This window comes from Stegostoma tigrinum, chromosome 29 (assembly GCF_030684315.1).
Source record: "Stegostoma tigrinum isolate sSteTig4 chromosome 29, sSteTig4.hap1, whole genome shotgun sequence".
NCBI lineage: Eukaryota > Metazoa > Chordata > Chondrichthyes > Orectolobiformes > Stegostomatidae > Stegostoma > Stegostoma tigrinum.
Genome location: NC_081382.1, coordinates 4,646,226 through 4,669,442, shown reverse-complemented (window position 1 = coordinate 4,669,442; position 23,217 = coordinate 4,646,226).

Genomic DNA, 23,217 nt, shown 5'->3' with positions numbered 1-23,217 from the left:
ATTATCCCATTTCCAATGATGCATTGTCACTGTCTCCTCAATAGTAGAGGTTATCAATGATCAGAAATTCAAATAGACTATGATGGCTCCTCACTGAGCAATTCAGTTAGTCCCATATCCCACTCAATCCCTGGCACTGTACAACCAATTTCGTTTTGAAAGTTTTGATCATTTCCACTTCCACCATGCTATTAGGTATCAAATTTCTAGTCTTTATCACTCACTGCACTTAAAAATAGCATGTTTTCTCACCTTCGCCTACATTTTCTGTTAAATCCATGTCTCCTGGTCCTCATACCAAGCCAATGGGAATAGTCTCTCCATGCATACCTTATTTCAACCAGTCATTATATCCTCTCAATCTTCTCTGATCTGAGGAGAACAACCCTAACCTCTTCAAATTAACCTTGCAACTACATTTCCTCCACTCCCGAAGATAACCGGATATGTTTGTCAGAGAAGGAGACTAACGGAGGTTCACCAATCTGACTCTAGGGGTTGTGGGGCTCTCATTTGAGGAGAGATTGAGGAAACTGGGTCATTATTATCATGAGTTTAAAGAATGGGAGATAATCTAATTGAAACTTGCAAAATTCTGAGCGCACTTGACAGGATAAAGGCAGAAAGGCTGTTTCCTGAGATAATGGGAACTGCAGATGCTGGAGAATCCGAGATAACAAAGTGTGGAGCTGGATGAACACAGCAGGCCAAGCAGCATCTTAGGAGCACAAAGGCTGACGTTCCGGGCCTGTTTGGGGGAACGGATTAGCACTTTGGAACTGGTGGACACACTCTCAGAATCACATACAGGCCCATTAGACTGAAATATGGAGGAGCATCTTCATGCAGAGGGTAGTGAATTTTTGGAATTCTCTCCCACAGCTGGCTGTAGAGGCTCAATGCTTGGCGCATGTTCACTGTCGAGGTTTCTAGTTATTAACAAATTACCAGGATGGCATGGGAGTAAGGAATTAAGATAGATACCTAGCTATAATGTGATTGAATGTACAGGACATTGGCTCGACCAATTCTGGAATACTCCATTCAGTTGTGGTCTCCCTGCCATAGGAAAGTTAAACTTGAAAGGGTGCAGAAAGATTTTGCAAGGATGTTGCCAGAGTTGGAGGGTTTGAGCAACAGTGAGGAGCTGAACAGGCCGGGGCTGTTCTCCCTTGAGCTTTGGAGGCTGAGGGGTGACCTGATGGAGGTTTATAAAATCATGAGGGGCATGGATAGGATGAATAGCGAAGCTCTTTTTCTCAGTGTATGGGAATCCAAAACAAGAGGGTATAGATTTAAGGTGAGGGGAGAAAGATTTAAAGGGGACATAAGAAGCATTCTTTTTCACACAGAGGGTTGTGCGTGTGTGTAATGAGCTGTCGGAGGAAGTGGTGGAGGCTGGTACAATTACAACATTTAAAAGACATCTGGATGGGTGTATGAATAGGAAGGGTTTACAGGGACACGGCTAATTACTGGCATATGGGACCAGATAATCATAGGATACCTGGTCCAGAAGGATGAGTTGGATCAAACGGTTCATTTCTGTGCTGTACTTCTTAATGATTGTGTGAATGATGGAGTAGGATTGAGGGGCTCATTGGCTTAGTTCTGCTCCTCTGCTCAAATACTGTAGAAAACCTCAGAAGGTGACCAATCAGCCGATTGAGTTTGTGACGGCCCTCTAATGGACCAATTCACCTTGTGTCACTCCTCAGCCTTTAAACCATAGCCCTGTACTATTTACTTTTCAGACAGTGATCAGATCCCCATTAGACAGCCTCATGTGAGCATACCTCCTCCTGACTGTCAGTCAGCACTTTCCCTGTCCTAACCACTCGCTGTGTGGAAGGTATCTCCTTGAATCTCTTGTTGCTTCTGTGATCAATTACCTCAATCACCACTTCAGGATCCCTGAAGTCAGCAGAACACATCAATAGGATAATTAAGAGGGTAAATGGGACCCTTACTTTCAGCAGTCATGGCTTAAAGTAGGAGAGCAAGGAGGTGATGTTAAGGTTATACAGGCTGTTGGTCAGACCCCAGCTGGAGTACTGTGTGCAGTCCTGGCCACACCATGGTTGGAAGGATGTGATAACAGTAGAGGGGGTACACAGGAGGTTCACCAGGATGTTACCTGGGGTGGAGACATTGAGCTATAAGTAGAGATTAAAGCGGCTTGGATTGTTTTCTTTAGAGCAGGGAAGACTGAGAGACGACATGATTGGGGGTTATAAAATTATGAGGGGTATGGACTGGGTGAATAGAGAGCAGCTGTTGTCCTTGGTTCAGGGGTCAATCACGAGAGGGCATAGTTTAGGGTAGTTTAGGAGATTCAGGAAAAAAAATCACACAGCAGGTGAGCACTTTGCATAATTTAGCATGGCTGTTCCACCTAACCTGCACATCTTTGGGCTGTGGGAGGAAACTGGAGCACCCGGAGGAAACCCATGCAGACGCGGGGATAATGTGCCAACTTCACACAGACAGTCGCCCGAGGCTAGAATCAAACCCGGGTCCCTGAAGCTGTGAGGTAGCAGCACTAACCACTCATGCCTGGAACCATTCTCACAAATCTTTACTGCATCCTCCCCAATACTGTCATGTCCTTCCTAAAATGTGGTGCTCAGAACTGGACCCAACTGGACCCCGTTGAGACAGAAATAGTGTTTTAGACACTGTGATACTCTCCTTGCTGTTATACTTTCTGCCCCCATCTAAAAAGCTCAGGATTATGTACGGCTCATGAATCACTCTCTGGTCTGTGCACCCAAACACCCAGATCCGCTGTTCCTTCACACCCTCTGGGATTAATTGTGCTCTTTATTTTGCATTGCCTGTCTATGTTCTTCCTCCCAAAATGAATCACTTCACACTTCTCTGAATTAAATTCCATCTACCGCCTGTCCACCCATTCCAAAAAACTGGCGCCATCCTTCCTGAAGTTTGACATCGTCCTCCTCACAATTCACAGTCCTCCCAGTTTTGTACCATCTGAACATGTTGACATCCAGTCCTGTACACTGAGGTCTCCTCGCAGTATACACGACACATTCAGTGAATGACACAGAGAATGCACATGAACAGGCCTAGCTGCCCTCTGACCTCCATATGTCAATGGTCAGCAGGATTTCACTTGGTTTCTTTGCATCATTATTCCTCTGGTCCAAAAGGGCACCCTCCCTTATTTTCATTGGTACTTTGGAATGGAAATATGGCCACTTATCGACTGGGCCAAGCAACGTTGTGTTTTCTTCCTGCTTTTGTGGGCTGTGTGTGCCACTGGATATTTATTGTCCAGCTCTAAGTGCCTCTGAACCCAGTGGCTTGCTAGAGCCATTTCAGGTAAGGATGAACTCCACATTGTTGCGGGTCTGGAGTCACATGTAGGCCAGGCCAGGTAATGACAGCAGATTTCCATCCCAAAAAAGGCATCAGTGAACCAGATGGGGTTTTAGTCAGGCTGGTGTGTGCTTTAGTATGTGAAGTAACCCTTTAATAATGAGTTTCCTTTTAAAAGCCTTTTATTTTCTCCTCGAGTTTAGGGACAAGTATCTTCAACTTTTTATTCATTGTACGCCGATTTCTTCACCCTGTCTGGGGCTCGCTCTCTCACTATCTTCCCAAATGCTGTTGATTTTTACCCCAGTTCCTGTTACACTCATTCACAGTTTGGAAAAATCGCAGGGAAGTCTGTCTCTCTCTCGGATAATGGAAAACCGCTTACGGATTTCAACTCAGTGCATTTCGCAGACGCGCTGCATTTAGGGGTTTATATTCCAGATACAGCAGGGCAGTTAGGAATCACAATGAGGAATTATAATCCTCGCCCCTCTCATATTCACTTCTTCTCCCAGTTATGTATTTCATAGACTGGGATGAATAAACCGGACCCTATTCTCTGTTTTGTTTCTAACACTGGAACCCAGTTTTCCGGGATAATGATCCTTCCCACTTTAATCCAGCCTGGGGATTTGTAATTCCCCGGCGTGTGCACCACTTACCTCGATAGTGTCGGTCACTTCTCTTCCCAAGGTTTCCTGTATTCAGAGACCTGATGTCCGACCTCTGGGAGGGTGTCTACGCTCTCCGTCCTGAACTCATGGTCATCTGGGTCGTCACTATCGCTGACCCGTCGTCACTATCAGCCTGGCTCATCATCATTCTCACCAGATCCGCGTTCACACCACAACCAGAGGCACCAGGCAGGATGCATCACACACTGTGCAGATCTCTCAATCAGTACACCCCCCCCCCCCCCCACCCTCCCTCTCACCCAGAACAGGAGGCGGTGCTGTATGTATTCTTGTCAAACTGTGTGAGAAATCCCCAACACCCACTTCATTCAGGTAAGTCAGACCTGCAGCGTGACCTGGCTAAACTGCCACAGTTGAAGAACAGACCACTTTCCAAACGTTTGGTTCCCATTTCCGTTGTCTCCTGAGATGTGGGCATCCCAGGCATTTATTGGCCCTCCCTGAGTGGCTTCCCTGGCCATTTCAAAAGGGCAGATCAAAGTCAACCCCATTGCCATGGGTCCGGAGTCACACACACACACACACAGGCCATGCTGGGGAACCAGGGTCACTTTGTCTCCCCGAACTGAATCACACGGGGTTTGACGACAAAGAGTGATGGGTTCTCATGGTCACCATCCCAGACACTAGCAGTGTATCCACCATTACAGAGATTACTGTATATTCCCACTTTCAGAGACTACTGTACGTTCCTCATTACATAGACTTTCTGTATATTCGCCATTACAGGGACTAGCTGTATATTCCCAGTTACAGAGATTACGGCATGTTCCCCACTACACAGACTTTCTGTATATTCCCAATTACAGAGATTACGGCATGTTCCCCATTACACAGACTTTCTGTATATTCCCAGTCACAGAGATTACCGCATGTTCCCCATTACACAGACTTTCTGTATATTCCCAGTCACAGGGATTACCGCATGTTCCCCATTACACAGACTTTCTGTATATTTCCAATTACAGAGATTACCGCGTGTTCCCCATTACACAGACTTTCTGATTATTACCAGTTACAGAGATTACGGCATGTTCCCCATTACACAGACTTTCTGTATATTCCCAATTACAGAGATTACGGCATGTTCCCCATTACACAGACTTTCTGTATATTCGCCATTACAGGGACTAGCTGTATAACCCCCATGACAGAGACTTTCTGTACATTCCCAATTGCGCAGGCATTCCCTATTATTCCCCATGACAGAAACTTTTCATATATACCCAATTACAAAAACCTCCACGTATTCCCATGACAGAGACTTTCTGTACATTCCCAATTGCGCAGGCATTCCCTATTATTCCCCATGACAGAAACTTTTCATATATACCCAATTACAAAAACCTCCACATACTCCCATGACAGAGACTTTCTGTAACTTCCCCATAGTACAGACTACATATAATTTCTGATTACAGTGACCGTGTGTATATTCCGCATTACAGAGACGAGCTGTATATGTGGCTTTCTGTATATGTCCCATTGTAGAGACTACAGATATATTCAACATTACAGAGATGGTTTGCTTATTCCCATTGTAAACTCTAGCTGCAAATTCCCTATCAAAGCAACTTTGGATATATTTTCCATTACAGACTACTGTATATTAACAACAGAGACTTTCCTCATTTTCCACATTGTAGAGGCTAGCTACATATTCTCCATTACAGAGAATGTCTGCATATCCCTCATCGCAGAGATTATTGTATGTTTTCCATTATAGAGATTAGCTATAATTCCCCTTTGTAGACACTAGCTATATATTCTCAGTTGCAGAGACTAATGTTATTCCCTATTTTAGCATATTTCCCACTAGAAATTATTGATGTTCCCCTGACAAAGACTTTCTGTATATTCCCCAATACAGCGATTGCTATATATTCCCAATTACAGAGACTAGCTGTTTATTCCCCATTGCAGAGAATACTGTACATTACCCATACAGGGACTTCCTGTACACAGTTCATTGTAGAGACTACCTGTGTATTCCCCATTAGAGGGACTAGCTGTAGTGTCCCCATTAGAGTGATTATTGTATATTCCCAATTACAGAGACTAGCTGTATATAACCCATTGCAAAGACACTGTGAATATACCCCCTGTGGAGGCTATTAGTATATTCCCCAGTACAGAGTTGATGTATATTCTCCATTACAGAGACTATTGTGTTTTCCTTATTACAGAGTCTAGCTGTATATTCCCCATTGCAGAGTCTTTCTGTCTATTCCCCACAACAGAAACTAACTGTATATTCCCACTTACAGAGACTTTTATTCTCCAATAAAGAGACTTTCTGTACATTTTCTGACACGAAGATTGCTGTGTGTCACAGAGTGTTGTGTATATTACCCATGAAAGAGATTTTCTGTATTCCACATTGTAGTGACTAGAACCAGATTCTCCAATTGAGACTGCTATATATTACTCATCTACAGAGACTTTCTGTATTTTTCCCATGTCAGAGACGTTCTGTACACTTCCATTGTAGAGGCTAGCTGTATATACAATGAGGAGACATTTCTTTAGCCAGAGAGTGGTGGGCCTGTGGAATTCATTGCCACGGAGTGGGGTGGAGGCCGGGATGTTAAATGTCTTCAAGGCAGAGATCGATAAATTCTGGATCTCACAAGGAATCAAGGGCTATGAGAAGAGTGCAGGGAAGTGGAGTTGAAATGCCCATCAGCCATATTAAATGGCGGAGTGGGCTCGATGGGCCGAATGGCCTTACTTCCTCTCTTATGTCTTATGGTCTTATACCCCATTGCAGAGACAACTGTTAATAACTGTTACAGATACTTTCTATATATTCGCCATTACAGACATTAGCTGTACATTCCTAATTACAAACACTACTGTATATTTCCCATTACACAGGCTAGCTGTATATTACCCATTACAGAGACTTTTTGTATATTCCCTATTCCGGAAACTTTCTGTGTATTCCCCATTACAGAGATTACCATACCTTTCCCATTGTAGAGACTAGCTATATGTTCCCATTAAAGCGACTTTCTGCATATTCCCCATTACAGAGACTAACTGTACATTCCCCATGCAGAGACTACTGTATATTCCCTAAACCTGAGACTACTGTATATTCACCAGTACAGAAACTACAGTAAATTCCCCATTACAGACATTGCTTGTATATTCTCCATTACAGATATTTCAGTATATTCCCAAATGCAGAGACTAGGTGAACTTTTCCCATTACAGAGATTACTGTATATTCCCTATTGCAGAGATTACCTGTATATTCTGATAACAGAAGCTAGCCACATATTCCCCATTCCAGAGGTATATTCCCAATTACTGAGCGTAGCTGTACATTCCCCAGTGTAGAGACAAGCTGTATACTCCCCACAGCAGAGACTACTGTATCTTCCCCATTACAGAGACTTTCTGTACATTCCCCATTGTAGAGACTAACTGTATATTCCCAGTTACAGAGATCGCTTTATATTTCCAATTATAGAGACTAGTTGTATACTCCCAATTGCAGTGATTCCTCTCTGGTCCCAACTACAGAGATTCCTGTATATTCCCAATTACAGAGGCTAATTTTATATTCCCCATTACAGAGACTAGCATATTTGCTATTACATAGACTACGTTATATCCTCTATAGGGCACTATTCTATATTCTCTGTTCCAGAGACTTTCTGTATATTCGCCATTGTAGAGACTAGCTGTATATTCTGATAATAGAAACTATTAAAATAATAGAAACTAGCTGCATTTTCCCCACCGCAGAGACTGGCTGCTTTTCCCAATTGCAGAGAAGAGCTGTATATTTCCCATTAGAAATTACTGTATATTCCCTGTTGCACAGATTGGCTGTATATTCCCTATCACAGAGATAACTGGATATTCCCCATTGCAGAAAGTTTCTCTATGTTCCCCATTGCAGAGACTGTCTGTATAATTTCCATTGCAGACTTCTATTGCTTCCCCATTACTATTTCAAAGAGTTTCCATATATTCCCCATTATGCAGACAAGCTGTATATTCTCCATTGTGGAGACTATGGTATTTTCCCCACTACTGTGTATTCCTTATTACAGAGACTGGCTATATATCTCCCATTACAGACACTAGCTGTATATTCCCATATACAAAGGTTCCTGTATATTTCCATTTTTAGAACCTAGGTTTATATTCCCCATTCCAGTATGTATGTATATTTCCCTTAACCATCCGCATTACAAAGACTGGCTGGATATTTGCTCTTACATTTTTTTTTATTCATTTGTGGGATGTGGGCATCACTGGCTGGCCAGCTTTTCTTGCCTATGTTGCCCTAGCTGTCCTTGAGAAGGTGATGGTGAGCTGCCTCCTTGGACTGCTGCATTCCTCCTGCTGTGGGTTGACCCGTAATGCTATTAGGGAGGGAATTCCAGGATTTTGTCCCAGTGACAGTGAAGGAACGGCAATATATTTCGAAGTCAGGATGGGAGTGACTTAGTGGGGAACTTGGAGGCGTTCCCATATGTCTGCTGTCCTGGTCCTTCTAGATGGAAGTGGTCCTGGGTTCTAAAGCTGCTGTCTGAGGATTTTTTGTGAATTTCTGCAGTGCATCTTGTAGATAGTACACACTGCTGCTACTGAGCAGTGGTGGAGGGAATGGGATGTTTGTGGATGTGGTGCCAGTCAAGTGGACTGCTTTGTCCTGGATGGTGTCAGACTTCTTGAGTGTTGTTGGACCTGCATCCATCCAAGGGAGTACAGACAACTCTATATTCCCTATTACAAACTACTATATATTCTGCATTTCAGAGATTTTTGGTGTATTCCCCATTTTGGAGTTTAGCTGTATGTTCCCCATTGTAGAGTCTAGCAGTGTATTCCCCATCAGAAAGACTGTCTATTTCCCATCTCAGGCTACTGTATATTCCCCATTACAGAGACTAGCTGTATATTCTCCATTGTAGAGAGTTTCCGTTTCTTCCCATTACAGACTAGCTGTATATACCTCATTGGTGTTTGCACATGTAGCTTTCCAGGAAAGTCGCCATTTTACTGTTGTTCTTTTTAAACAAGAACTGTTTCACCACAATGCTGCAGGTGGCCCGGTGGCTCAGTGGTTAGCACTGCTGCCTCACAGCGCCAGGGGCCTGGGTTTGATCCCTCCTAAAGCGACTGTCTGTGTGCAGTTTGCACATTCTCTCTGTGTCTGCATGGGTTTCCTTCGGGTGCTCCAGTTTCCTCCCACAGTCCAAAGATGTGAAGGTTAGGTGGATAGGCCAAGCTAAACTGCCCCCATAGTGTTCAGGGATGTGTAGATTAGGTGAGTTATAGGGGGATTGGTCTGGGTGGGATGCTCAGAGGGTCAGTGTGGACTCGTTGGGCCGATGGGCCTGTTTCCACACTGTGGGATTCTATGATCTATTCAAGAGACTTTCTGTATATTTCCCTTTGTAGAGACTAGCTGTTTGTGTCCCACTGTAGAGACTAGATGTACATTCCCTACTGAACAGTCTAGCTGGATGTTCTGATAACAGAAACTAGCTGCATATTCCACATTACAGAGGCTAGCTGAATAGTTCCCATTGCAGAAACTAGCTATATATTCCCCATCACAGAGACTGCCTATTTCCCATTACAGACTACCGAACCTTCCCCATTACAGAACTCAGCTGTATATTCCCCATTCTGGAGACAACTGTATTTTCCACTCTACAAAGACTAGATGCATATTCCCCATTACAGAGACTTTTTGTATATTATGAATTCCAGAGAGTAGCTGTATATTCCCTATTAAAGAGACTATCTATATATTCCCCATTGCAAAGACTAGCTATATATTCCCTGTTACAGAGACTATTGCACATTTGCTACGACAGAGACCAGCTGTATATTCCAAACTGCAGAGACCACTACATATTCCCCATGACAGAGACAGGCTCCTATTACAAACACTTTCTGTGTATTCCCCATTTCAGCGACTTTCACTGTATTCCCCATTACACAGACTGCTGTGAATTCTCTATTACAGAGACTAGCTGTATATTCTGCATTGCAGAGACTTTCTATATATTCACCAATACAAAGTTAATCCCTTTGTTCTCACTAGCTGTGTATTCCCCATGACTGAGGTTTTCTGTAGAATCCGCATTGTAGGCATTAACTGTATATTTCCCATTACTGTGGCTTTCTGTACATCTCCCATTGTAGAGATTAGGTGTATATCCCCCATTATAGATACTGCCTGTATATTCTCCATGACTGAGGTTAGTGCAACTTTCCCATTACAAGGACTGACTGCATATTCCCCATTGCAGAGACTTTCTGCATGTACTCCATTACAGACTAGTGTATATTCCCTATTGCATAGACAATTGCATGTTCCTCGGGAGAGATTTTCTGTATATTCCCCCATTACAGAGATTACTGTAAGTTCACAATTTGAGAGATTGCTGTATATTCTCCATCACAGGCACTACTGCTTATTCCCCATCACAGAGATTAGCTGTAAATTTCCTGTTACAGACACTATTCTATATTTCATATGACAGAGCCTTTCTCTACATTCCCCATTAGTGAGATTTCTGTGTATTCCCCATTACAGAGTATTGTACTTTCCCCATGAAAGAGACTTTCTGTATATTCCCAATACAGAGACTGGCTGCAAATTCCCCAGTACAGGCTGCTATATATTGCTCATGACAGAGGCTTTCTGTATTTTCTCCATGTGAGAGATTTTCTGTATATTCCACATTGTCGAGACTCGCAGTATATACCCCACTACAGACTTTCTGTACATTCTCCATGTTGGAGGAACTAACTGATTACAGAGACTAACTTTATATTCCCCACTACAGAAACTGTATATTTCCCACTACAGATTAATGTACCTTCCATATTATAGATACTGGCTGTATGTTCCCCATTACAGAGACTTGATGTATACTTCCCATTGAAGAGACTAGCTTTATATTTCCCCCTGTGGAGATTAGCTGTAAATTGCCCACTGCAGAGACCAGCTGCATATTCCCACTTACAGACACCAGCATTATATTTCCCATTACACTGATTAAAGTATATTTCCGTGATGTGGAGTTGCCAGAGTTGGACTGGGGTGGACAAGGTCAGAACCCACACGACACCAGGTTATAGTCCAACAGATTTATTTGAAATCACAAGCTTTTAGAGTCTCTCTCCTCCTTTAGGTGTCAATGAGAAAGGTGACATTGACACAGAATTTATAAGCAAAAGATCAAACGGTAATGGAACTGATGTGGTGTTGAACAAACCTAAGATGCTGTTAAATCTTTAATCAGTTGGAAAGAAGATGCAGGTTTCAACATGCAAATTTTCAAATTTCTGCCCAGAGCTAAGTAAAGGTTTTAAGAAAGAAGTGGTGGCAGGTCAGACAATGCATGTTAGGTGTGAGGCTCTGTTTAGAATCTGTTTGTGTTTTGACTTGGAGTCAGGCTTTTAAAGTAGGAAATAATAAAACACCACATTGACTGCCTATCTACAAATTGTGTGCTTTTTGAATGGAATGGAATGTGTTCACCCCATGTGTGTGTGTGTGTGTGTGTGTGTGTATGTGTGTGTGTATATGTGAGAGACAGTATATAGTATGGTGGGATCACCTGTAGTGCGACATGAACCCAAGATCCCGGTTGAGGCTATCCCCAGTTAAAGAGCCCAGCTGTACATTCCCCACTGCAGAGTGCAGCTGCATATTCCCCATTGCAAAGACAATTGTATATTCGCCAATGTGGAGCCTAGCTATATATTCCCTATGGTAGTGGCAGGCTGTATATTCCCAATTACAGAGACTACTGAATATCCCCAATTACAGAAAGTAGCTGTAAATTCCCCATTACAAAGACTTTCTGTATATTCCCCACTATGTAGGCTTCTTGGACAGTTCTCATTGTAGAGACTAGGTATATATTCCCCTTTACAAAGACCGCCTGCATTTTCTTCAATACAGAGATACCTGTTTTGTCCCAAATATAGACACTAGGTGTATTTTTTCCCATTACAGAGACAGTCTGAATATTCCCCGCTACAGAGATTAGTGTACCCTGCTCATTACAGTGGCTGTATATTCCCCATTACAGAGAATGTCTGTAGTCCCCACTGTGGAGACTTTCTTGGTAGACACTGACTTGATAGAGGTGTACAAAATGATCAGAGGTGTACAAAATGATCAGAGGTATAGATAGAGTGGATAGCCAGCGACTTTATCCCAGAGTGGAGGTGACTACTATGAAAGGGCATAGATTTAAAGTGACTGGAGGTAGATATAGGGGAAACGTAATGGTGAGGGTCATTACTCAGAGAGTAGTACAGGCATGGAATGCATTGCCGGGGAGGGTAGTGGAGTCGGCCTCATTGGGAGCATTTAAGCAGCTATAAGATTGGCATATGGATGATAGTATAAGGTTAGGGGTGGAGGTTAGATAGACCTTAGGTTTAGGGTAAAAGTTTAGCACAACATCGTGGGCCGAAAGGCCTGTACTGTGCTGTACAGTTCTATGTTTTCTGTACATTCCCTATTAAAGACAACTGTATATTCCCAATTACAGTGACTGTCTGTATATTCCCCATTGAGGAGACTTTCTGTCTGTTCCTCATTGCAGAAATCATTGTACATTCTCCCTTACAGAGATTAGTGTTACCTTCCCTGGGTAGTGTAGAGGCCGGCTGTATCTTCCCCATTTTAGACACTACCCGCAGAGGTAGTTAAAAATCTACTGGACTTTCCTGCTTACAGAATTTTTCTGTACATTCTCCATTGTAGTGACTAGCTGCATATTCCTTATCAGAAGAATTAGCTGTATATTCCCCATTACAGAGATTACTGTATATTCCTGATGATGTGGAGATGCAGGTGTTGGACTGGGGTGGACAAGGATAAAAATCACAGGTCACTGGGCTATAGTCCAACAGGTTTATTTGAAAACACAAGCTTTCTGAGTCTCGGTCCTTCTTCAGGTGTCAGTGAGAGAGGTGGTATCAGACGCAGAATTTATAAGCTGGAGATCAAAGGGTCATAGAACTGTTGAGTGTTGAACAAACCTAAGATGGCTGTTAAATCTTTAAACAGTTAGAAAGGATTAATACGCAAAGTCCAAAATGTGTTTCAAGTCGCTGCCCTGAGATAACTGAATGTTTTATCAATTCCCTCAGTATACCAGATGTGACATCCCAGGTCAGACAATGCATTTTAGGTGTGAGATCTTGTTTAGGATCTGGCTGAGAATCAATTTGGAGTCAGATTGCTTTTGTTTCCAAAGTAGGAATTTATAAAATGCCACATTGGCTGTCTGCAAATTGTGTGCATTTTGAACAAAATACAATGTATCTGCAATTGCAAATTCACCCCATAGATTTATATGTGTGCGTGCGTATGTACGTTTGTGTGAGGGAGAGAGAGAGAGAAGCGAGTGTGTGTGTGCGTGTGTGTGCAAGTGTGAGGGATTGTGTCTGTGTGCATGTGCTTTAGAGAGGGAGTGTGAGTATGTTTGAGTGTGTGTGTGTGTGTGTGTGTACAAGTGTGAGGGAGTGTGCGTGTGTTCCTGTGTACGTGCTTTAGAGAGGGAGTGAGAGTATGTTTGTGTGTGTGTGTGTGTGTGTGCGTGCACGCAAGTGTGAGGGAGTGTGTGTGTGTGTGTGTGTGTGTATGTATGTGTGTGTGAGAGAGAGAGAGAGAGAGAGAGAGAGAGAGAGTCACAATGTGGTAGCATCACCTGTGGTGTGACATGAACCCAGGATCCCGGTTGAGGCCATCCTCACGGCTACCGAACTTGGCTATCAGCCTCCGCCCTGCGTTGTTTTGTATCCTGAAGCACTTTGGAGGATGTTTACCCGAAAATCTGAAGCCAAATGTCCTTCACCGCTGAAGTGTTCCCCCACTGGGAGGGAACTGGCTACTTTACCTTCCCCATTACAGAGACTAACTGTACATTCCCCATGCAGAAATTACTTCATATTCCCTACTACAGGCTTGCTGCATATTTCCCATTACAGAGATTGCTGCATATTCCCCATTGCACAGACTTCGGCATGCTCGCCATTACAGAAATTAATGCATATTCACCATTGCAGAGACTTGCTGTGTGTTCCCCACTGTAGACGTTAGCTGTATATTTCCCATTACATTGACTGTCTATATATTTCCCATTACATAGCCGAGCTCTATATTCCCCATTGCAGAGACTGGCAGCATATTCCCATTATAGCGACTTTCTGTATATTCCCCCTTATGGAGACTAGCTGTACATTCCCCATGCAGAGACTACTGTATATTCCCTATACAGAGCCAACAGCATATTCCCCATTACCAACTGTCCACATATTCCCCATTTGCAGAGACTTTCTGTATATTCCCTATCACAGAGACTCGCTGTATATTTCCCATTACAGAGGGTAGCTCTATATCCCTCATTGTAGACACTAGCTGCATATTCCCCATTACTGAGACTTTCGGTACATTACCCATTGAAGAGAATAGTTGTATATTCCCCATTACAGAGACTGCTTGTATATTTTCCCTTAGACATAGTGTATCATCCCCAGGTAGTGAAGAGGACAGTTGTATATTCCCCACTGTACACAATACCTGTATATTCCCCATTACAAAACTACTGTACATTCTACTTAGAGACTTTCTGTACATTCTCCATTGTACAGGCTACTATATATTCCCTTTAAGAGGGATTAGTTGTATATTCCCCATTACTGAGACTAGCTTTATGTTCCCCATTACAGAGACTGTATGTTTCACATTACAGACTACTGTATCTTCCACATTACAGAGGGTGGCTGTAATTCCCCATGCAGAGATTACTGTATGTTCCCTATTATAGAGATGACTGTATATTCACCGTTATGGAGATTGTGTATATTTCCCATTACAGACTAGTGTACCTTCTGCATTCCAGTGACCAGCTGTAGTTTCCCCAACGCAGTGACCAGCTGTAGTTTCCCCATCGCAGTGACCAGCTGTAGGTTCCCCATCGCAGTGACCGGCTGTGGTTTCCCCATCGCAGTGACCAGCTGTAGTTTCCCCATCACAGTGACCGGCTGTAGTTTCCCCATCGCAGTGACCGGCTGTAGTTTCCCCATCGCAGTGACCGGCTGTAGTTTCCCCATCACAGTGACCGGCTGTAGGTTCCCCATCGCAGTGACCAGCTGTAGTTTCCCCATCGCAGTGACCGGCTGTAGTTTCCCCATGGCAGTGACCAGCTGTAGGTTCCCCATCACAGTGACCAGCTGCAGGTTCCCCATCGCAGTGACCAGCTGCAGGTTCCCCGTCGCAGTGACCAGCTGTAGGTTCCCCGTCGCAGTGACCAGCTGCAGGTTCCCCATCGCAGTGACCAGCTGTATGTTCTCCATTACAGCAATTACTGTACATTCCCAATTACAGAGACTAGCTTTATATTCATCATCACAGAAACTGCCTGTATATTTCCCACTACAGACTAGTGTACATTCTGCATCACAGAGACTAGCTATATATTCCCCATTACAGAGATTAGCTGTATATTTGCTATTACATAGAGTACTCTATATTCCTTATTACAGACTACTGTACACTCCCCATTACAGAGACTAGCTGCATATTCCCCATTATAGAGAGAAGATGTATATTTGCTATTACAGATTCTAGCTGGATATAACCCATTCTACATACTTTCCTCTGTATTCCCAAATTGCAGAGACTAGCTGTGAATTCTGCATTGCAGAGACTAGTTGTAAATTCTGCATTGCAGAGACTAGCTGTATATTCCACATTGCAGAAACTTAGCTATACATTTCCCATTCCAGAGACCATCTGTATATTGCCCATTTCAGGGAGTTTGTGTGTACTCCCCATTGCAGATACCACTGTATTTTTCCCACGACAGAGACTAGATATATATTCCCTTTACAGAAAATGGCTGTATATTCCGCATTACAGAGATGATTGTATATTCCCTATTACAGAGACTTTCCATATATTCCATGTTACCCTGACTAGCTGTGTGTTCCCCATTATAGAGATTATTATATTTCTGTATATTACACTTTCAAGAGAGTAGATCTATGCTCCCCATTTCAGTGACAACTGTACATTTTCAATGATCGTGACAGGCTATATATTTGCAATTGCAGACTAGTGAATATTCACTATAACAGAGTAGTTTTTTATTACCCATTAGAGTAATTAGCTATACATTCTCCATTACAGAGACTAACTGTACATTCCACATGCAGAGAGTACTGTATATTCCATATTACAGGGACGACTCCCCATTACGGAGACTATCTAGTTGTATATCCCCAATTGCAGAGAGTTTCCATTTCTCTCCTGCTGCAGAGACTTTCTGAATATTCCCAGTTACAGAGACTAGCTGTATTTTTCCCATTGCAGTGATAGGTTGTACATTCTGATAACAGAGACCTGCGTATATTCCCTATCACAGAGAATTCTGAGTATTCGCTAATACAGAAAGTAGCTATATCTTATCTATGACAGAAATGAGCTGTAAATTCTCATTAAAGATTGTTTCAAAATATTCCTCATTAGAGACGAGCTGTATATTCTCCATTACAGAGACGAGCTGTGTATTCCCCAGTACAGACACTAGCTGTGTATTCCCCATTACAGATGCTAGCTGCGTATTCCCCATTACAGACACTAGCTGTGTGTTCCCCATTACAGACACTAGTTGTGTGTTCCACATTACAGAGGCGAGCTGTGTGTTCCCCATTACAGACACTAGCTGTGTATACCCCATTACAGACGCTAGTTGTGTATTCCCCATTACAGAACCTAGCTGCGTGTTCCCCATTACAGACACTAGCTGTATATTTGGCATTAGGGGCACCAACTGTGTGTTTCCCATTGTAGAGATTACTGTATTTTCTTCTTTACAGAGACAAGTTGTGTGTTCCCCGTTACAGAGACAGGCTGTTTTCCTTATTCCAGAGATAGCTGTATATTCCCCATCACAGAGCCTTCTGTATAATCCCCTTTGCAGACACTAGCTGTATATTCCTCATTGTAGACAATAGGTGTGTATTCCCCATTGCTGAGGCTGCTGTACATTCCCCATTACAGAGACTGTCTATACATTCCATTTTACAGAGACCAGCTGTGTATTCCTCAATACAGACAATAGCTGTATATTCCCCATTGTAGAGACTAGCTGTATATTCTGATAACAGAATCTAGCTGTATATTCCATATTACAGATGACTGAATATTCATCATTATAGAGAGTAGCTATATATTACTCATCACAGGGAATCTCTGCATATTCCCCATTGCACAGTCTAGCTGTATATTACCCATTCCAGAGACTGTCTGTATAATCCCAATTACAGAGATTACTGGACTGTCCCCTTATCAGAGACTAATGGCATAAAACCCATTTCACAGACTGCTTGTATATTACCCATTAGAAATTATGCACCTTTCCCATTCCAGAGATGAGCTATACATTGCCAATTGTACAGACACCTTGTATTTTCCCAATTATGGAGACTTTCTGGATATTCTCCATTGCAGAGATTATTGAATACTCCCCATTACAGAGACAATCTGTATATTCCCCAATATAGAGGCTGTCTGTTTATTCCCCATTACAGAGACTAGATGTGTGTTTACAGAGATTGTTGTATATTCCCTATTACAGAGACCGCCTGTACATTGCAGAGGGTAGCTGTACCTTCCCCATTACAGAAATTTCAGTATATTCCCAAATACAGACACTAGGTGTATCTTCCCCATTATACAGTTTGTCTGTATATTCCACATTGCTTGTATATTCCCCATTACAGAGACTTTCTGCATATTCCCCATTGTAGAGACTAACTACATAATCCCCATCATAGAGACGATGTATAATCCTCAGAGATTATTGTGTATTCTCCACTGTAGAATCTAGCTGTATAGTCCCTATTAAAGCGAGTAGCTGTAAATTTGCTGAGATTATTGTATATTACTAATTGCAGAAGCTAGCTGTATATTCCCCATTACAGAGACTGCCTGCATATTCTCCATTACAGAGACTGCCTGCGTATTCCCCATTACAGACATTGCTTGTATATTCCCCATTACAGAGACTTCCTGCATATTCCCCATTACAGACATTGCTTGTATATTCCCCATTACAGAGACTGCCTGCGTATTCCCCATTATAGAGACTGCCTGCATATTCTCCATTACAGACTGCCCGCATATTCCCCATTACAGAGACTGCCTGCATATTCCTCATAACAGACATTGCTTGTATATTCCCCATTACAAAGACCGCCTGTATATTCCCCAATACAGAGGCCGCCTGTACGTTCTCCATTTCAGAGACTGTCTGTACATTCTCTATGGTAGAGAATGTCTGTATATAGCCCTTTACAGAGACCAGCTATATATTCCCCAATATAGACAATAGCTGCATATTCCCCATTCGAGACTAGATGTGTATTCCCCATTACAGAGACTGGTTGTATATTCCCCACTCCAGAGAATAGCTGTATAATCCCCATTGTAGAGACTAGATGTATATTCCTCATGGTAGTCACAAGATGTATAGTCTGATAACAGACTAGCTGTATGGTCCCTATTACAAAGAGTACTGAATATTCGCTACTATAGAGAGTAGCTATATATTACTAATTACATAGACTTTCTGTATATTCCCCATTTCAGTGACTGTACAGTCCCAATTACAGAGATTAGTGTATCATCCCCTTACCAGAGGCAAGTGGAATATTACTCATTTCAGAGACTGTTTCTAAATTCCCCAGCGAGTACTGTACCTTCCTCATTCCTGTGTATTCCCTGTTCTACAGACATGCTATATATTCCTTACTACAGAGGATATTCCCCATTACAGAGACAAATGTATATTCCCCATTGCAAAGACAGTTGCATATTCTCCATTGTAGAGAGTGTCTGCTTATTCCCCAATAGTTTCTCTATACATCTCCTTGCATAGTCCCTAATACAAAGAGTACTGAATATTTGCTATTATAGAGAGTAGCTATATATTACTCATTACATAGGCTTTCTGTATATTCCACATTAGATGGACCAGTTGTGTATTCCCCATTTCAGAGCCTGTCTGTACATACCCCATTAGATATTACTGTATCTCCACTATTACGGAGATTTTCCTTGATATTCCCCATGCAGAAATTACTGAATACTCCCCATTACAGAGATGATGATATATTCCCCATTACAGAGGCAATTGTATATTCCTCATTGCAAAGACAATTGTATATTCTCTATTATTGAGACTTTCTGTTTATTCCCCATTGCGGAGAGTTTCCCAAAATACCCCATTGCAGAGACAATCTCTACATTCCCCATTACAGAGACTAGATGTGCGTTCCCTTTTACAGAGATTGTTGCATCTTCCCTATTACAGAGACTTCCTGTACATTGCAGAGACTTTCTGCATAATCCCCATCACAGAGACTAGCTGTATATTCCCCATTGTAGATGCAATGGGGCCAGTGGGGAATGTACAGCTGGTTTCTACAGTAATAATCTACCTATTACAAAGACTAGCTGTATATTCCCCATTACAGAGACATGATATACATTTGAGGGAGGTGATGGCCTCGTGGTATTATCGCTGGACTCTTGATCTAGAGACCCAGATAATGTTCTGGGGAGCCGGATTAGAATCCCGTTATAGCCGATGGTGGAATTTGAGTTCAATAAATATCTGGAATTAAGAATCTAATGATGACTGTGAATCCATTGTCGAATGTCAGGAAAAAAAACCCATCTGGTTATTGATGTCCTTTTGGGAAGAAATCTGGCATCCTTACGTCGTCTGGCCTACATGTGACAGCAGTGTGGTTGACTTTTAACTGCCTTCTGATCAATAAATGGTGCCTAGCCAGTGATGCCTTCAGCTTGTGAATGAATGAAAAAGAAATTCTCCATTGTAGAGGCTGGCTGTTTATTCCCCATTACAGACTACTGTGCCTTCTGCATTACAGAGGCTTTGGTGTATATTCCCCAATTCAGAGACTGTCTATATATTCCCCATTACGGAGACTAGCTGTGTATTCCCCAATGTGGAGACTACTGTATTTTCCCATTTACAGAGACTAGATGTACATTCCCCAGAGCCTTTCTGCATATTCCCTATTAGAGAGACTGGCTATATATTCCCCACTACAGAGACTTTATGTATAATGCACATGTCAGAGGTTACTGTATATTCCCCATTTCAAAGACTATTGTATATTCCTTATTATAGATACTTTCTGCATATTCCCCATTACAGAGGTTACTGTATATTCTCCATTATAGAAACTAGCTGTCTAATACCTATTAAAGAGACTAGCTATTTATTTGCCATTGCAGAGATTACTGCATATGCCCAATTTCGGAGGCTAGCTGTGTATTCCCCATTAGAGAGATTGCCTGTACGTTCCCCATTACAGGGACTGTTGGTATAGTACCCTCTACAGACTACTGCACCTTTCCTATTACAGAGACAAGTTGCATATTCCCTACTACAGAAACTAGCTGAACATTCCTCATTCAGAGATCACTGTATACCCTCCATTACAGAGACAGTCTGCATGTATCCCATTGCAGAGAGTTTCTGTATATACCCCAAAACAGAGACCAGAGGTATATTCACCATCGCAGAGACTAACTGCAGATTCCCTATTACAGAGATGGGCTGTATATTCCCCCTTAGAGATTAGCTGTATATTCTCCATCGCAGAGACTATTGTATGTTCCTCATTACAGAGACTTTCAGTGTATTCCCATTCCAGAGTCTAGCTGTATCCTCTCCATTACAGATACTAGCTGTATATTCCCCATTACAAACACTCACTGTATATTCCTCATTGCACAGACTAGATGTATTTTCATTTTCGAGAGACTGTGTGTACATTCCACTTTACAGAGACCAGCTGTGTAGTCCCCAGTACCGACAATAGCTGTATATTCCCCATTACAGACAATAGCTATATATTCCCCATGACGGAGTCTTTCTGTATATTTCCCATTCTAGAGAATAGCTGTATATTCTCCATGGTAGTGACAAGCTGTATATTCTGACAACAAAGACCAGCTGTATATTCCCTATTACAGAGATTACTAAATATTTGCTACTATAGAAAGGAGCTGTATATTCCCCATTACAGAGACTGCCTCTGTACGCTCCATTACAGATATTTCCATATATTCCCAAATACAGAGACTAGTTCTATTTTCCCCATTACAAAGGCTGCCTGTATATTCACCATTCCAGATATTAGAGTACCTCTTACAGAGTCTAGCTGTACCTTCCCCATGCAGAAACTACTGTATATTGCCTATTATAAAAACTGTTTGTATATTCCGCTTGACACTTTCTGTATATTCACCATTGCAGACAGTAGCTGTCCATTACACATTACAGAGACTGTCTGCATATTCATCGTTGTAGAGACTTGCTGTATGTTCACTATTACAAAGAATTTCTGCACGTTCCCCATTATAAGTGGGGTGGGGGGAAGAAAATGTTGCAACTTGCCCCAGTGGGAAGCAAAGCAGCAGATTAACATCTGTAGTGGTCGATACAACGAAGTGGAACAATATGAAAGAAATGACAGGGAAGGAGAATTCAGGAGAGGTTATTAACGTCTCCAGAACTGACACAAATAGGACAGAGTGTTTGGAAAAGGCTAGTAATCAAACACTGGAAAAACAAATGACAATGAGAAGAGGGAGCGTTAATACAGGACTGAAGGTGTTATATCTGAATGCATGCAGTATAAGGAATAAGGTAAATGAGCTTGTGGCGCAGATCGAAACTGGCAGGTATGACATGGCAGCATCACAGAGACCTGGCTGCAAGGGGCTCAGGATTGGGAACTAAATATCCAAGGAGAAATATCCTATTGAAAAGATGGGCAGGTGGGCTGAGAGGGTGGGGTTGCCCTATTAGTGAGACATGAAGTTAAATCAATAGGAAGAAATGAAGTAAGGTCCAATGGTGTAGAATCTGTGTGGGTAGAATTGAGGAACTGCAAAGGTAAAAAAAAACCATAGTTGGGGTTGTGTACAGGCCAAACAGTAGTCAGGAGCTGGGGTGCAAGATACACCAGGAGATAGAAAAGGTGTGTAAGAAAGGCAAAGTCCCAGTGATCATGCGGGATTTCAATATGCAGGGGGACTGGGAAAATCAGCTTGGTAGTGGATTACAAGAAAAGGAGTTTGTGAAATGTCTACGAGATGGCTTTTTGGAGCAGCTCGTCGTGGAGCCCACTAGGGAACAGGCAATATGGATTTCGTGTTGTGCAACGAGGCAGACTTGATACAGGCGCTTAAGGTAAAGGAACCCCTAGGAGGCAGTTATCATAAGATGATAGAATTTACTCTAATTTAGAGGGAGAAGTTAAAATCAGAGGTAACGATTACAGCTGAATAAAGGTGACTACAGAGGTATGAGGGAGGAGCAGGGCAGAATTAACTGGAAGTGGAGCCCAGCAGAAAGGACGGCGGAATTGCAATGGCAGGAGTTTCTGGGAGTAATTTAGGAGATACCGCAAAAATTCATCCCTAGGATAAAGCAGCATGGTTCAGGGAGAATGAGGCAACCATGGCTGATGAGAGAAGTCAGAGATAGCATAAAAGCATAGAGAAAGCATATAATGTGGCGAAGGGCAGTGGGAAACTAGAGGACTGTGAAACCAGAGGACTGGGAAGTTTACAAAGACCAACAGAGGGCAACAAAAAAGGAAATAAGGAGGGAGAAGATTAAATATGGGGGTAAGCTAGCCAGTAATATAAATTAAGACTATAAGAGTTTTTTTTAGGTATATAAAAGGCAAAAGAGAAGCAAAAATGGACATTGGACCAATGAAAACTGACGGTGGAGAGATGGCAGTGGGGAACAAGGAAATGGCTGAGGAACTTTGCGTCAGTCTTCATGGTGGAAGATACGAGTAATATCCCAAAACTTCAAGAGAGTCAGGGTCCAGAGCTGAGTATGATGGACATCACCAAGGAGAAGGTGCTAGTAAAACTGATTGGCCTGAAGACGGATGAATCACCTGGACCAAATGGATTACACCCCAGAGTTCTAAAGGAGATAGCTGAAGAGATAGTGAAAGCATTAATGATGATCTTTCAGGTATCGCTGGAGTCAGGGAGGGTCCCAGAGGGCTGGAAAATCACTCATGTGACACCCCCATTTCAAAAGGGAATAAG